This window comes from Lissotriton helveticus, chromosome 7 (genome assembly GCF_964261635.1).
Source record: "Lissotriton helveticus chromosome 7, aLisHel1.1, whole genome shotgun sequence".
In the NCBI taxonomy this organism is placed as follows: Eukaryota; Metazoa; Chordata; class Amphibia; order Caudata; family Salamandridae; genus Lissotriton; species Lissotriton helveticus.
The window spans coordinates 1538224898-1538241419 of NC_136068.1; positions in this window are offsets into that span (position 1 = coordinate 1538224898).

A 16522-nucleotide genomic window follows, 5' to 3' on the forward strand; every position below is an offset into this window, starting at 1 on the left:
GCGTCAAGGTCACGTCGTGCCGCCATCTTGGATGCGTTTTGCGGTGAAAATTGGCGATTTGACACACCGGAAGAGAAGTTTACCGCGCTTCTTAAGGGTTTTCACAAATCAGCGTTTAGACACACTGGAAAGGAAGTTTACGGTGCTTCTTAAGGATTTTCGCTACTTCGTCATTCTGCATTGCAGTGCTTATTCTTCCGTGATAAGCCCAAGTTGTTGGAATACATACCTTTTATGGTGACTTTATTGCAATATTTTTTTATATATAGTAATTTATTGGCATTTGTGTTCTTACTTATATCTAATTTTCTGTCGGCCATTTCTCACAATATTTAAAATATGTCATCTGCTTCTGCAAATAACGTGATGCAACCTCCTCCATTTCTACAGATTCCTGGTAAACCATTAGTGCCTTGGCACAAGTGGTTTAAGGTTTCTGATAATTACCTTGAAGCTATTGATGCTACTAAGTATGCTGCATCAAGAAAGAAAGCTTTATTGTTTAATCATTTAGGTAGTGCTGGCCAAGACGTATTTGATAATTTACCTGTTGTGGCTGCGCCATCGGGTGACGAAACAAGGAATGTTTACACTGAGGCATTAGCTAGACTAGGTAGAAACTATGTTGATGAGCCTTCTGTTATTGTAGAAAGGCATGTGTTTTTCAAGAGAAAGCAAATGCAAGATGAGTCCATAGAAGACTATCTGGCTGTTTTGAGAGTAGTGGCTTCTAAATGTCAATTTGCAGATTACTTAGACACTGCATTAAGGGATCAGTCGGTCTTCAACTGTTTTAATAAAAAAAAACAAGAGCGGATATTAACCTGTAAAAATCCATCTTTGGATGAGGTTATGGACATCGCTCGCAGTATTGAGAGGTCTGTAGTTTCTTCTAGAATTTTGACACAAGAAGGTTCAACTAAACTCCCAGCTGGTGATTCATCAACTTGTGTAAAGGGTAATGATCCTACTGTTAATGTTGTGTCTACTAAACCCAAGAATTTCAATGTACATTCTGATAGTAAAGGGGCGCATTCTGACAGTAAAGGGGTTTGTTATAGGTGTGGTTCCAAGTACCACTTTGGCAACAATCCAACTGATCCAGCCCTTCGCAAAAGATGCCTCACGTGCAAGAATATTGGACATTTTAATACAGTGTGTAGAGCTTCTAAATATAAGAAAAAAGTGAATTCTCTCGAGATTGATGAGGATGAATTGTGGCAAGCCATGAGTAATACCCTATCTACAATAGAGATTAACACTTTGAATAATGACACAACGAAATGTAAGGGTCCTTTATGCAGTGTGTTGATCGGAGTAATCAATATCAATGTTATGGCTGATTCTGGTTCTCCGATCACCATCTTGGATCTTAGAACTTTTGATAAATGATGGTGCAATGTTCTACTCAAGCTTACTGATGTTAATTCAAAGGCGTTTGGTGAATTCGATATCACCATGTGTGGTTATTTATCAGACTCTGTCAATTTCAAAGGGAGACAAATCTATACTAAAGTATATGTGGCTGTTAACGGTCGCGCTATTTTGGGTTGGCAGGATCAAGCGAAATTGGGAATTATGCTAAAACCTGGGCACGCAGATCCTGTTGTGTTGGGAGAGTTTCCTATTCTCTCCATTTCAGATGACGTTCCATTAATATCTGATAACCCTATCTTGTCGGAGTTACTGGTCAAGTATTCTTCAGTATTCTCTGACAAGGTTGGTTTAGTTAATTGTTTTCAGCACAGTATTATTCTTAAGGATAATGCCGTTCCAGTTATCCAGAAGTGTAGACCCATCCCGTTATCTGCTCATGATGATTTAAAAAAAATGCTTTCAGACTTGTGTTCTCAGGACATCATAACCCCTGTGGAATCATCTGAGTGGGTTTCGGCTAGTGTCGTAGCACGGAAGAGTTCTGGCGAGATTCGCATCTGTGCTGATTTGAGGGCACTCAACCATAATATTCTTGTAGATTGTTACCCATTGCCAAGAATTCAGGAAATGCTTGCGAATTTAGGTGGTAGCAGATATTTCACTACTATTGACTTAAAATCTGCTTACCACCAGATTCCGCTTGCAAAAGACTCTCAACACCTAACTACTTTTGTTACTCCGTTTGGAGTTTATATGTACAAACGCTTGCCGTTTGGACTGGCTTCCGCGGCCAGTGTGTTTCAGCGTCTTATGGATCAATTAATTTCTAATATTGATGGCATACAGGCGTTTCAGGATGACATTTTGATTCATTCTGCCTCCGTGGAATCTCATTACAATCTTCTTGAACGTGTGTTACAAAAGCTGGAGAGTGTTGGCATGACTGTAAATAAGAGGAAATGTAAGTTTGTTACTCAAAATGTTGATTATTTGGGTCACAATATATGGGCTGAGGGAATAAAACCTAAGCTATCTTTAGTCAATGCTATCAAGGATGCACCAAGGCCTCAAGATAAGGATGCCTTGCGAGCATTCTTGGGACTTAGCGAATATTATGCTCGTTTTGTGCAGGGTTATGCCTTAATTGTACAACCCCTCAGTGATTTGCTTAAAAAACATGCTAAATATATTTGGTCAACAGATACACAGGAAGCTTTTGTTAATGTTAAAAGGTTGATTTTAGACGCACCTGCGATTAGGGCATTTTCTCATGGAGAGATGACTATTGTCACAGTAGATGCTAGTTCAAAAGGTTTAGGAGCCGTGTTGAGCCAAATGATTGATGGTCAGAAATACACAATAGCCTTTGCTTCTAGGGTTTTAAATAGTGCTGAGTCTAATTACAGCACGATAGAATGTGAGGCTTTAGCATGCTGTTGGGCGGTTGAAAAGTTCTGCATGTACATTTGGGGCTCTCGTTTTCAGCTTTTCACTGATCATAAGCCTTTGATTTATATGCTGGGGGATAGCTTTTCTAATAGAGCTTCTTCTAGGCTGGTCCGATTGTTGGCTAGATCACAGGAGTATAATTTTGACATCAAATATATTCCAGGTGGGAAAAATGTCAGGGCGGACTGTTTGTCTCGTATCCCTTTAGAAGTGACTGATGCTGTAACTGATGCGAAGGGTAACGATTTTGATGTCGTTTTTACCATATCTGATTTGGCTGAGGGTAGTAAACTTTCTGAAGATGACTGGTTGGCTGCTGATGACAATGATCCTTTTCTTCGCAGGGTAAAAAAATTGTGGTGCACGGTTGGCCCTGTGATAGAAGCTTGTCAATGCAAGATAGGTGTTTTGCTCAGGTGGCTGCAGATTTGTCTATTGTGGACAATGTTTTAGTTAGGGAAGACAAAGTTGTTCCTCCTGAAGGTATTCATTCTAAGATCATTTCACTTGCTCATGAGGGGCATTTAGGAACTTCGAGCACGGTCAGGAAGATTAAGGATTCGTACTGGTGGCCTGGCATTGATGGACAGGTTAAGGATTTTGTTAATAAATGTCCAGAATGTTTGTGTTCTGATAAGCATTGGCATTTATCTACTTCACCTTTGTGTCCGGTTGATTGGCCTTTTGGTCCTTGGCAAAAGTTGGGTCTGGATTTTTCGGGTCCTTTTAATTTGCTTAGTTCTGAGAATAAATATTTGGTTGTAAATATTGATTACTTTTCCAAGTGGCTTTATTTTTCTTTTGTTAAGAGGCCGGATTCTTCTTCTGTAATTACTTTTCTGCAGCGTTTGTTCATGGTGGAAGGTTTTCCTGTTGAAATTGTAACAGATAATGGTTCTCATTTTATTTCCAGTGATTTTGAGAATTTCTTAGGTGGTGCTTCTGTTAAACATATGTTGGTACCCTTATATAGTCCTTCGTCAAATGGTCTGGTAGAAAGGGCTAACCGTCTGTTGAAGGAAGGTATCCAAACTGCTGTTTCTAATAATTTGGATGTTTGCAAGTATCTTTGTCAAAAAGTTTGGAGTTACAACACTACTCCGCATTCTACCACGGATGTCTCTCCTTATTTTTTGCTCAGAGGGAGAAAACCTGTTTCTTCTCTTAATCCTGCTTGGTTGAAAGGAAAAATTGGAGGGGAAAATCCTAGTGTGGATTTTCACAAAGTCAGAAAACAGGTTGAACTCATACAGGCAACATATAAAAGAAATTTTGATTTAAGAAAACATGTTAAAATTACTTCTTTGTCTCCTGGTGACTGGGTGATTATAAAAAAACCTATAAGAGTTACAAAAGGGGAATCAAAATTTTCAGCACCTGCCAAAGTTCTAAAAGTTACAAAAATGGCGGTGATGTTGCAGGATCGTGGCTGGTGGAACAGGAATGCCCTTGTTAGAAATACGAAAGAACAGGCAAAAATCATTTATGATAGATCTGTCAGACAAGCTGATTCCAGTTGGCTTGATTTTGGGGATCTAACTCAGAAGAATGATATTGGGCATTGTGTTTCTTCTTATTCTTCATTGAATGTTGGGGGGGTGATTCTAATTCTGTTATTCATCGAAATGTTGAAAATGTACAAAATATGTTTGGGGATTCTGGGGATCATGCACCAATTAGATGCAGTTCTCGTGTCAGAAATCCTGTTCGTTCTGAAGACTTTGTTTATTATTGAATGTGTTTTTTTGTTGTTTGTTTGTTGTTTTTGTCTTGGTTTATATTATAGGAAGGGGGTGTGTAGAGAGTGTATTTATTTATGGAAGGTATGTATCTGTGTATTCTATATTGTGGAACTATTAAGATGCATCTTTTGGTTCACTGCTCTGCAATTCAGTTACTGCCCTGCTCTTCATGTGTCCTGTCGTGGGTCGTTGGCATGGTATAAATCCTATTTCATTCTCCAACTATTATTGGATTCTTTCTTTTATTTCCGACTTGGATTTCACTTCCTACATTTATTGGCGACGTTTTTCTTGACCCACCGACTTTGAAAGAAATTCGTGAAAAGCATTGGAATTTCATGGAAAAGCTTTAATGAACACATCGTTTGGACCCTCTGCAGAGGTACTGTTTATTACTTATTATTTCATTCTCCAACTATTATTGGATTCTTTCTTTTATTTCCGACTTGGATTTCACTTCCTACAAATCACCCTCCTTAAAACCTTCCTGGCAGAACAATCATTAGTCAAGGGATGGCATCTCCCTACCCACTTCAAAGGATCAACCTTAGATTGGATTATAGCCCAGGAGAAAGGGATTGAGATCATTACTATCACACCCTGCGACTGGTCTGATCACCACATAATTACATTCGAAAATTCCCCTGAGCAAAACCAAATCGTCCACACAAGCTATTAAGACCAAAATATGGACCAGGGACACCAGAGGAATCAATATGGAAAACGTAGCATCTCGCTGTGAATTAGCGTGGCAACCACCCGAGAAGCTGGTTGATGTCAGTGACCTAACTTTGTATGATAACAAGTCAGTCTATATTAAGCATTATTGAGGACTTAGCCCATCAAAAACTGAAAAGAATCTCTGACAAAGACAAAAATCTGTGGTTCAATGGTTCCTTAAATGAGGAAAGAAGATCACCTAGACTCTCAGAGCGCAAATGGCATCAATACCCTACCTCGCCCCACTTAATCCAACTGAGGCAATCCAGGAAAGCCTATAACAAAAGCATACTTAAATCCAAAAAAGACTTCTTTAAGAAAGAACTGGACAATGCAGTTAATAGACCTAGGAAACTATTCGATCTACTTAAAGAACAATCAAATAAATCTGCCAAATCAGCACCTGTCATCACCAAAACAAACTTAAACCGTGAGGATTTCTCAGTCTTCTTTACAGACAAAGCTAACGCTTTGGAGGGGGAACTCAAAAAATAGCTGAAGACATTGAAAGGGAGAAGGATACCTCAGATGAACTTCAGACTCAACAAGAACTAGACAAACCAAAAAACAATGCTCGTTGGTCAGGATTTAAACCAGTCAGTGAATTAGACATCGCAAAGATCATGTCGACCACTAAACCTAACAACCACTATAACTATCCTCTACCAGCAAAGTGCTGGTCTTCGCTAAACAACCTGCTAATCCTGTCTTGGACTAAGATCATAAATGCCTCATTATCACAATGCCTAATAAAAAACAGGGCAAGTCACTCCCCTATTAAAACAAGCATTTACAATGCAACGGTCTCGGCATTGCAAAAGTTTAGAGCTATTAGCATTGTAAATGACAACATTTTTATTTATGTGTTGGTTTTGAAAACAGATAAATAAATGTCATTGTCATTTACAATGCCAATAGCTTAATCTCTCGCAAATGCCACACACAAAGACACAGACCCACACACACACACAGAGCCATCCCCCCACACACACACAGCCACACACACACACACACACAGACCCCCACTCACACACACACACACACACACACACACACAGAGAGCCACACACACACACACACACACACACACACAGACAGACACACACACACACACATTGAAAATGCAATAGGTCTCGCCTTTGTTTAAGTTAAAGCCATTTGCTTCGCTAATGGTATTGTATAGCAAAGAAAATGGCTTTAAACTTAATGAAAGGCGAGACCTATTGCATTTTTACATGCTTGTTTTCCTCTGTCACTTTAGCCCAAGCCTCCCAGGAGAGAGTTGTCTCTGCACACAGTAAATGCGAATAGCAAATGAAGTAAGAAAATAAATGTACTAGTGCGAAAGAGAAACAGTTCATGTGCACATCATATGGCAAGAACACAAATCCCATCACACCTGGGATCACTGTACATTGTGGGAATTTTGCTGAGACTGCCCTTCCCCCTCCCCATGTTGATTTTGTGTTTGTTGTATTTAGTTCCAAGTGTTCCTACAGGCAACTCAAGTGAGCCGCTGGCTTTAGGAAGGTGAGAGCTGGCAGCTGGTGATGGCACTCTCATTTCATCAGATGTGAGATTCTGATCAAATTATTTGACTGACAGGTGCTTTGAATTTCCAATAAGAAAATAAACGTGTATGGCACTAGCTAGTACTCTCCCTTTGACTTTCGCCCCCTTTCAATTGCCCTAAGGGCCTCACAGCAGTGTCTGATCTCTACACCTCCTGTGTAAATGCTCCGGTTACTATAAAATGAACGCCATAAAGCGCTCCACTGCTGTTTGCAGTTAGGTGTGCGCTACCCAAAGATCTAAAACCCCACAATTCAGTAAAATGATGCTCCCACAGACACACACCTTGGTTCGGTCCCGCCCTTATTGGAGCCCCCGGTGCTCCGGACGCTGTCGGGGATCACTTTACACTGGTCCCCTCTGCCTCGGGGTAGGACACCATGTGCTCGAATACGAAGGAGAAACCTCTAACACCCCACCTCCCCTATTGGAACATCCCCCTGTGGCCCTGGTGAGTGCAAGCAGACCGGTCTGGGGCCGCAGAAGGTCGGGTCTGTTTATTTTGCATTAGAACCTCCGCCTATTTGAGCCGTCACTTTTGAGATTGTGTTTTAGTCGCGCCCCCCCCCACCCACACCCTGCCTTCCTGTGGGGGGTGAGGGGGTGGGTCTACAGATGTCAGTCACACTGATTCTGCCAGAAGAAGAGCAGATCTTTATTTTCTTGATGGACTTTCTTGTGGAAATGCTATGTTCGCCGCTAGTGCCACTGCCACTGCCAGGGCCTCGTAGCACTGTGCGTGCAGGGGATCACAGATGATGTGCATGCCCTCCAGGGTGTGAGCGAGGACACAGAAGGTACCGTGACTTGGGCTGTGACCACGACCTTGAACGAAGTCCATTGGTTTTCCAGGCGACGGCCCTTGCCAGTTTTCCAGGTGTCGGAACAAAGTGTAAAATACAAAAGCAATAAAGACGGCGGCTGGGCAAACACATGTTGTTAGTTCTTTGGCACACCTGTTCTCCGGGTATCCACGGACAGGACAGGGTTGCGGATGCAGAGATGGGGCTAGGGAGCATAAGGTGTGGCGTAACAGGACAGTGGGGATGGCTGGGTTACTGGGGAGGTGGGGGTGGGGCTGAGGCTTAGGCTCAGAGCTGCTGTCTTTGGAGGGGGTGGGGTTCGATTTGAGTCTCGGCGTGGTTTATCAGCCTGGGGATCCTGGGCAGGGTGACTGGTCTCCTTGGGGGGCTGATGTGGAAGGGGGCAAGGGGGGGCACAGTGTTTATGCAGCCTGGGGAGGAGGCAGCGAGGAGTTTCATTGCTGAGTTAGGGGGTGCGCCGCATTTCTGCTGTTTTGGCTGCAGGAGTTTCGTGGTCAGGATGGAGGAGACAGATTGGGACGGAGGCGCGCCAGGGGATGGGGAGGGGCAGTAAATTGGACAGCTTGGGAGGAGGTAGCGAGGGGTCTAGTGGCAGGAGGGATGGGGGGTGAGGCCATAGCCAGAGGGGACCGTTGCGGACGAGGCATGGGGAGTGTTTTTACCTGTTTGTGTGTGTGGGGGTGTGTATGTGTGTTTGTGTGTGCATTTGTGCGTCTGTGCCTGCGTGTGTCTTGAGTGGCTGTTGATCCATGCACACTAGGGCCGTGGTGCATGAGTGGTGAAGCGGCGGACATCTCAGCTCCCTCCTGACCCCGTGGGGGGTCAGCAGACAGCTGGGGTCCTTTTAGTTGGAAGAGTAAAGGAAACTCCTAGCGTCACATCTTTGCAGTTAGCGCTGTACACCTTGTGTGCCTGTGCGTGCACGTGGGAGACAGGTGTGTGCGCCCATGTGTTGGAAAGGCTGACATATATCATAAAAGAAACATCATCCAACCTGTCAATACATATCACCCTATCCCTGAAGGCGAGGCAACTCAATATCCAGGAGGTGCACGGGGCTTTCGGTCTACCAATTGAATTAATGCTTTAAACACCAGAACAGAGGCCATCCACCCGCATAATGAAGCGCTGGATTCGCCGAGAGTAGCGTTGGGTCTATGTGAATGCACCGGTCAGAAAACGCACTGTCCCAGCTGACTCAGAGCCCTTTCTCTGGCCCTTGGGAGCTCCGTACCCTATTGCCTTCCATGCACAACATGTCCAGCTCCCTGAAGTGCCTTTCATCCGTACCTAGCGCTATATATAACACAATAACGCAGATCCAAGTGTGCTTTGTCACCGCTAGGTCTCGGTACATTGTGGCGCGTGTACTGTGGAGGGTTAAATAAATCAGTGTGTGTGAGTGTGTGTGTGTGGGGGGCTCCTCTATGTTCGAAGCTTCCAGGCTTCTATCAAAAGAACGATGGCGAAGTTCGCAATTCTGGGGTGCATTGGGGGGCCGCTGGGGAGGGGGTGTGGTGTGCACAACTTGTCCAACACAGACACAAATCAGTGAAACACTCGGCGGCATAAAGTAACAAGCATTACCCCTTCCTCCAGCGCTTCCGCCGCCTCCATTGCTGCTCGTCCTGGTTCCTTCGCGGGCGCCGACGCTCGTCCCCAACTCCGCCGGGTTTCCGAGGCTAAAAGAAAAACGAAACTTAAGAAGCTCACGCGCGAGACCAAATCCTAAAGCGCGCATCGTAATCCGACTCTGCCATGCTGTTTGAATGCTGCGCATGGTGCGCGTGGCCAGCTCCTGTCCCCAATCCTTGTCGGCTTTTGTCGGCTGAACTGATCACAATAGTTCTCTGGTGAGAACGCGCTTCGCGCGTTTAGCCGAGACCTAAAAACCAACAGAGAACCCTTCTAATCCAAACAATTTCAGACCAGTAACTAACATTCCTATGCTAGCCAAAGTGCTGGAAAAATGTGTCCAACAACAATCGAGTCTTCACATTTTGGATCACAATCTGTTTAATGACTGCCAATCTGGGTTCAGACCAAACCATAGTACAGAAACTGCAATCCTGCATAAAGTAGATGATGCTTTACTGGCTCTCGACCACAATGACACCTGTCTCTTAATACTGTTGGACTTGTCATCAGCTTTCGACACGGTAAACCATGCCAAAATTATAGATCGGTTGAAAAATAGAATGGAGCTAGAGGGTACAGTCCTAAAGTGGTTCAGCTCCTTTCTAGAGAATAGATCGCAAAAATTAATTGTCAACCAAACCCTGTCAGGCCCAACCAGGAATACAATTGGAGTTCCACAAGGTTCAACGTTATCGCCGGCGCTATTCAATCTATATGTAGAACCATTAACGGATATATTACAAAAAGCAAACATTTTCTTCCATATGTACGCAGATGACACGCAGCTATATATCAAGGTGGCATATACAGAAGATTTAATGATTATGAACCAAGCTCTGACGAGAACACTCCAATGGCTAACCTTGAACCAGCTGAAGCTAAATCCACTGAAAACTGAATTCTTACTGATTAAACCAAAGAAAGGCAAATTTAAGATAGCAAAATGACCCAACCTTATCACTGCTATAAAATGTAACCCGATGATTGTCGACTCTACTAAATCTTTGGGAATTACTTTAGACAAAAACCTGAACATGGTAGCACATATTGATACAATTTATTTATAAAGTTTTAAAAACGCCCGTTTCCATCTAAGCTACTTGCAGAAACTAAAACCATTCCTAAATAAAATAGATCTTAAAACAGCAGTTCAGGCACTGGTCATTTCTAGGATTGAATATGGTTGCACTACATTGGCTGGGCTACCCAAGATCAAAACAGCCCCTCTGAAAGCATGTCTTAACGCAGCCACAAGACTTATATCGGGGATCCCAAAAATTCAATCATATCTCCCGCACCTGAAAGTGCTCAACTGGCTGCCCTTCGAAGCAAGAATTCATTTCAAACTAGCATGCTCACACATAAAGCATTGCATCACAAAACACCAGTTTACCTAGCACAGAAACTGCTTTCAGGAGGACACCGATTCTCCAGGAGCAAAGCGGATCTGCTACTGAAACCAGCACGTTTTTGGAAGAAAAGAACTTATGACCGAGCGTTCTCCGGGGCAGCACCGAGAATCTGGAACGCTCTCCCCCGAGCATTAGAAGAATCCCAACCATCGCAGCATTAAAAAAAGAAGCAAAATCTTTTTATATGAGGACATTTCTCCCATCAGACCATTCAACAGAACCGATGGCTACAGTCCTTTCATTTCTGACTCCATGTGTCCGCTAGCCTTTCACTAACCACACATGAGCTTGTTTATATGTTTTATCTGTGGTGGGTGTTTTAAGCTCTCTGGTGGTGTGTTTTAAGCTCTCTGACTTTAATGCAACTACTGACTGCTATATATGTTGTACGCTTCCTGAAGTTTTAATGCTGTAAAAATGTAATGATTTGTAATCTATAAGGTCTAATGTTGAAATACGTCTGTAAAGTGCTCTGATACCCTTTGCCGGGTCATGTTCGCGCTATAGAAAAGACCAAAAATAAAATAAAATAAAATAAAAACTCTTCCCTATTTTTACTTAACGCTTCTCTCTCTCTCTGTCTTGAAGCACCCTATTAAGTGATGTACCATGCAAAATTTGTGGAATTAAGGGTGTTCCCATTACTGGTGCAATTTGGGGTGACACTACTGGGTCCTTCTTCATACGGTGGAAAGTTTTTAGTTAAAATGTCCTCAAGCAATTCATCATCTGACTCATCATACCCTGTCACATTCATGTGTTTTATTTTCTCCTTACACTTGCTCCCTGACTGTTCCTCAGCCATTAACACTGGATATAAACCATCTGATACCATAGCTTTCCTCCATTGCTTCATCTGATCTTCCTGTAACTTACGTAAATATCGAGGAAAAAGTCCTAAATATCTCCCACTCCCATTTCTCTTTCGTTAAAATGCTTCAGTCTCCCATACTTCTAATGCCTCATACTAGGTGAACTTAGGTCTTGGTTCTAGCTCATTCATTCTCAATCTAAAATTCTAAAGAATTCTTCCATTAAACGTACCATTTTCTGGGAAAGCTAGAACTCCATGGGGCCGATTCACAGAACTAACTTAAGACAAAATCCTAAACTTACTACTTTTGGTATTCACAGAAGGCATTTAGTAGTAGTAAAGTTAGGATTTTGTCCTAAGTTTGACTTGAGACAAACTTAAGACAAACTTAAGACAGACTTAAGACAGACTTAAGACAAATTTAAGACACAATCCTAACTTAAGTCACCATCACTCATTGGAGAGAAAATGTAATTAATCAAATCATTAACACATACTTCAAACTTGCAATGACTTATGATCAGAAAGAAGAAGAGAGAGCGAAAAGAACATCTGCAAACTCGCGAAATTGATAATTACCTAGGGTGGTGTGAAGACCAACCCCCTGATCAAAGGGATGGTAGGAGTCCCCCGGGATAGGTCAGGAGATAAAGACTTCAGGACAGGATTCAGGACAGGATAGATGACCTCTCTAACACCGACGATCACGTCGCACCCCTCTCTGACACTCTCCTACTCCTCGAGATTCTTCTGTGTTCTTCTTTCTAAGCCTAATAATTTGGATAGCAGCTTCTGCATTCAGTTCTTCATCAGCATCTCACAGCATCTCTCCGACAGCACCCACAGCTCACAGCATCTCAGCATCGACATCTCTCTAATTAAAACTACCTCAATTATACCTTTTCTTTCCTCATGTACCACCCATTAAAGTTCCAATATAGTAAAATACTAACTCTGATTGGTCAGGCAAGGGGGGAAGATCATCACACCGGGCTTACATGTCACTATTTTCAGTTAGCCCTTTGTTAATAAACCCTTCCCCTTAATTTTTATTCATGCTTGATTTTCCCACCCGTATTCACATTACATTCGATACAAATGTTTAACTTTAGTATGTGGTTTTATTCATTCAGGTTGTGTACTGCCGGTTTCTCAGGCTTCAGGCAGGCTGTGGCTTTGCACTCTTCTTGAACCACACATCATTCTTCCAGGGCTAACTTCCACTTGTCATGCATGAATACCCATGTGACACAGCTAACTCCAGACATACCCAAGAGGCCCAAATGCAATCTAATAATAAAGTCAGAAAGACAGATGTTATTTTCAAGAATAAATGGATTTACTGTATACTACTCATCTCTACTCTAATTCCCTTTACTCATTAAAACTTTCCCCGCATTAGCATTAGTAAAATAGCTCCAATTAGTTTCAAGCAAGCAGATGAAATGAAATGAATGATATTAAAAGACATTTGTAGTGCGCATGGCTACCCGGGAGTGTCCCAGCACTGAAAAGTATGCAAAGCATGTGAGTCTTCAGGAAGTCATATTAATACCTTCTGCTCATGCGCAAGAATTTCCTTCCAAATAACAGCTTGTCATACTGCGTAGATGCAGTTGACACATGCACAATAAAGATTTCCCATTAGCAGCTATTTTAGAAAGCCACTCGAGCTACTTATGGTAGTAAACACATATGCAAGCTTCTCTGACCCTTATATTGATGTAGGGGGTATTAGTTTTAGCAATACGTAATTAATACCATGTTAGGAAGTTAAATGAGAGGATTGCTTCTGAGCAAGTCTCTTTTCTACGAGTTTTTGCTTCATCAAGCATGTGGACATCTTCACGATTTGAATGGGTTTTGCACATTAGAAAGGCTTCAGGTTTCCTTTGATCTCCCTATCACTTTTTCTTTAAATATTTACAGATCAGGGACTACTTCATAGTCGACTGTAGGATTATAGCAACATTTGCACATTCCGATTTACTTACCTGTCTATATTAGGCATCTAAAAAGTCATTAATTAGTACTGTTTAGCAAAAGTTAGTATAGGGCTAACAACAGTTCTAATCTTGCTGCCAAATGGAGTAATGTTCTGTCTGATGAAATATTGCCATCTGAAATCCTTCGCCGCCTTAGAGACTGTAGAAGGTTCGGTACATTTCATTAGTTTAAAATTGCAACAATTAAAACCATATGTAAGTTATACTACACGCCAGATAGAATCTCAAGGTGGGCTGGGAACTATAGGAAGGAATGAGTTCCCCAAGTGCTGGTGTGTGGTTGCAGATATCCTACATTTGTTTGATACGTGCTCTAACGTGGGGGGATTTTGGAGATTATCCTAGGATGTAAAAAGGGGAAGCAGATCTAGGGTTAAAACAAATATCATCTATCATCATTGTGGAGGCCAGGCTCTAAATTGCCAGAGCCTGGATTTCTTCTTCGCCTCCTAGGGTAGCTGAATGGTGGGCAATTATGAGGCAAATTTATGAGCTGAAAATCGCACTGACTAAAACAATGGGGCCTTGTACTATAAAAAAATGTATCGCATTTGGGCGAGTTTCAGCTGAGATCCATATATCAATGTTAACTCTACCATTACAAATCAATCTGCTTGAGCTATTGGCCTAGCAGCATCAGTTTATTCAAGATTGTGGTAAAGTTTTGGATTGTTGTTGTTGAGTTACTGTTATTTCTGATTAACATATTGTTAATACCCAGGTGATTATATAATTGTATGTATGCTTTTCTTTTTATTTTGCCACCCTTCACATTGAAAATGTAATTACAATGTGCTTTAAAGGTGGGGGTTACCCTTCTCCAAATGTATTGTATGCATTTATTATTTGGACTAAGTTTATTTTTTTCATGACTGACTTTGTATGATCATAAAAAAGACTGTAAAAAAAGGCAGTCCAAGGTGTATCTAGCTCAATGAGTTCTAGTATTAGCAAGTTATTTTAGGTTTACACAACTCATATTATCAATGAGCTTCTTGGAGACTTTATTATTTAGATCTTCTAAATGAAAATTAAAATCTCCTATGATAGTAAAATTCGTAAACTGGATGCTAGATTCTAGGAAGTCGCTTAGTGCTTCCAAAAATGTTGCCTTAGGGGTCGGATGCCTATAAATCAGTATACCATACAACAATGAGTTGTCGTTTAATTTACATTTTAATGAGAGAGCGTCACAATTATTTACATTATTAGAGGGCTCACCTGTAACATCAAGATGGTCTCGATATATTATCGCTAGTCCTCCGCCCCCTTACCATGATCCCGATCTAATCTGATGGGTGCATAGCCTTCTGGTAGCATTGCATCGAAATCTGGGTCAGAGCAATTATCCTGCCCAGGTCTCTGTTATAAATGCTATATCGGGAGCGTATGAATCTAAACGTTTAAAAAGCCCGTGTTTATGTTTTATACCTGAACGCGTGTTCAGCTATATACATCTTAGTTCAGAGGCATGGTTTGAGCGACACTCGAACCCAAAACTAACCCAGCTTTCATACGGCTTCTCTCTGCCACCCATGCTCTAACTTCATCTGCCAAGAATGAAAGACAAAGCATAAACCTTTGGTGTAAAATAGGAGAACGTGATAGCCATCTTGTGGCTGAACTGCACAATGTGAAGCCAGAAAAACTTCAACCCTGGATTCCCTGCTTGACTGAATGGTGATCATAAGCCTCAAATCTCCTCTCATTTCAGTATTGCACATATGAGCACCTTGAAATACATGAGATCGTGATGTATACTACACAAAACCCATCTTGTATTTGATTTAATAGACTGTAACATTGCTGCATCCTGCATGTATAATATGAATCTAAGCCACATATAGAAAGAACATGACAAGTGACTTGCCTCTGTGTCGATTTATAGTATTGCCATTTGGATGGAGGGGGGCATGAATGTTTTCTTAGTTTGTGTTTAACTTATAATAAATACATCTCAATGCAATCACGTTCTAACATAATGCTTGTTGTACAATTTAAATGACATAAAATGTTAATGGTTCGGATCCCATACGTACTCTAATCCCTCTGAGTAAAAGGCATGAGTATACAGATGCATATCTTTGATATATTTTGCTAACTGCATTTATATAGCACTTCCAGCCCCTTACACCAGGATGTTATATATTTTTTGCCGCTTGTGTCGCACTGTAGGTGTGACTGACCTCACATCACTAAGAAAGTAAAACAAGCTACTGGAAATGTTTATGTTGTAATGCCATGCACCGTTTTAATTTCCTATATACATTCTTTCCAAGGAAAATTCTTTCGGGCATATCACAGTCTCTGTTAATTGCCCTGGGATGGGCGCTTATTAGGCAGCTTTTATTGCAATGGTAGTGGTACAGGGCACCCTGCTGTGCATTTGGGGATGGGGGTGATACCTGATAACAGCAGATTTCAGTCCTGCTGCTGTTTTCACACCTCTTCCATGGACTCATAAACTTGGGCTTAAATGTAACATTAAATGCCACTACTTATCTATTTAAAATGGAAATGATTAGGCAGTGCAGGGAAAGTGGAAGGAGACACCTGAAAGGTACAGCTCCCTTTAAATGTGCATGTGTTGTGAGGCTTAACATCCTATGATTCTGGACAACTCACTTCATCTACCCATGACTATAAATAATGCATGTGACCCTGTGTAATGTAACTGGTGTTCACATAAAGCATTTATTTTTCTTCAGCCCATCACAGCACTGACCGTGTGAATCAACTTCACCTGTGACAAAGTGCCACAGATCAATAAGAAAACAAATCAGCAAGCGACTTAAAAAATTCAAAATTAATGTGGAGTAATGAGTTTACCCCATCGGAATCCAAAACATACCACTGTCAAAAGCAATCTAAGAGCCAGAGAAGAAGAAGACAGGCAAGATGAATGTGTTACTGTGGCTGTCTAGTAGACCAGCTGGCGGCCAACAACCCCAGCCCACAGCATGTGACA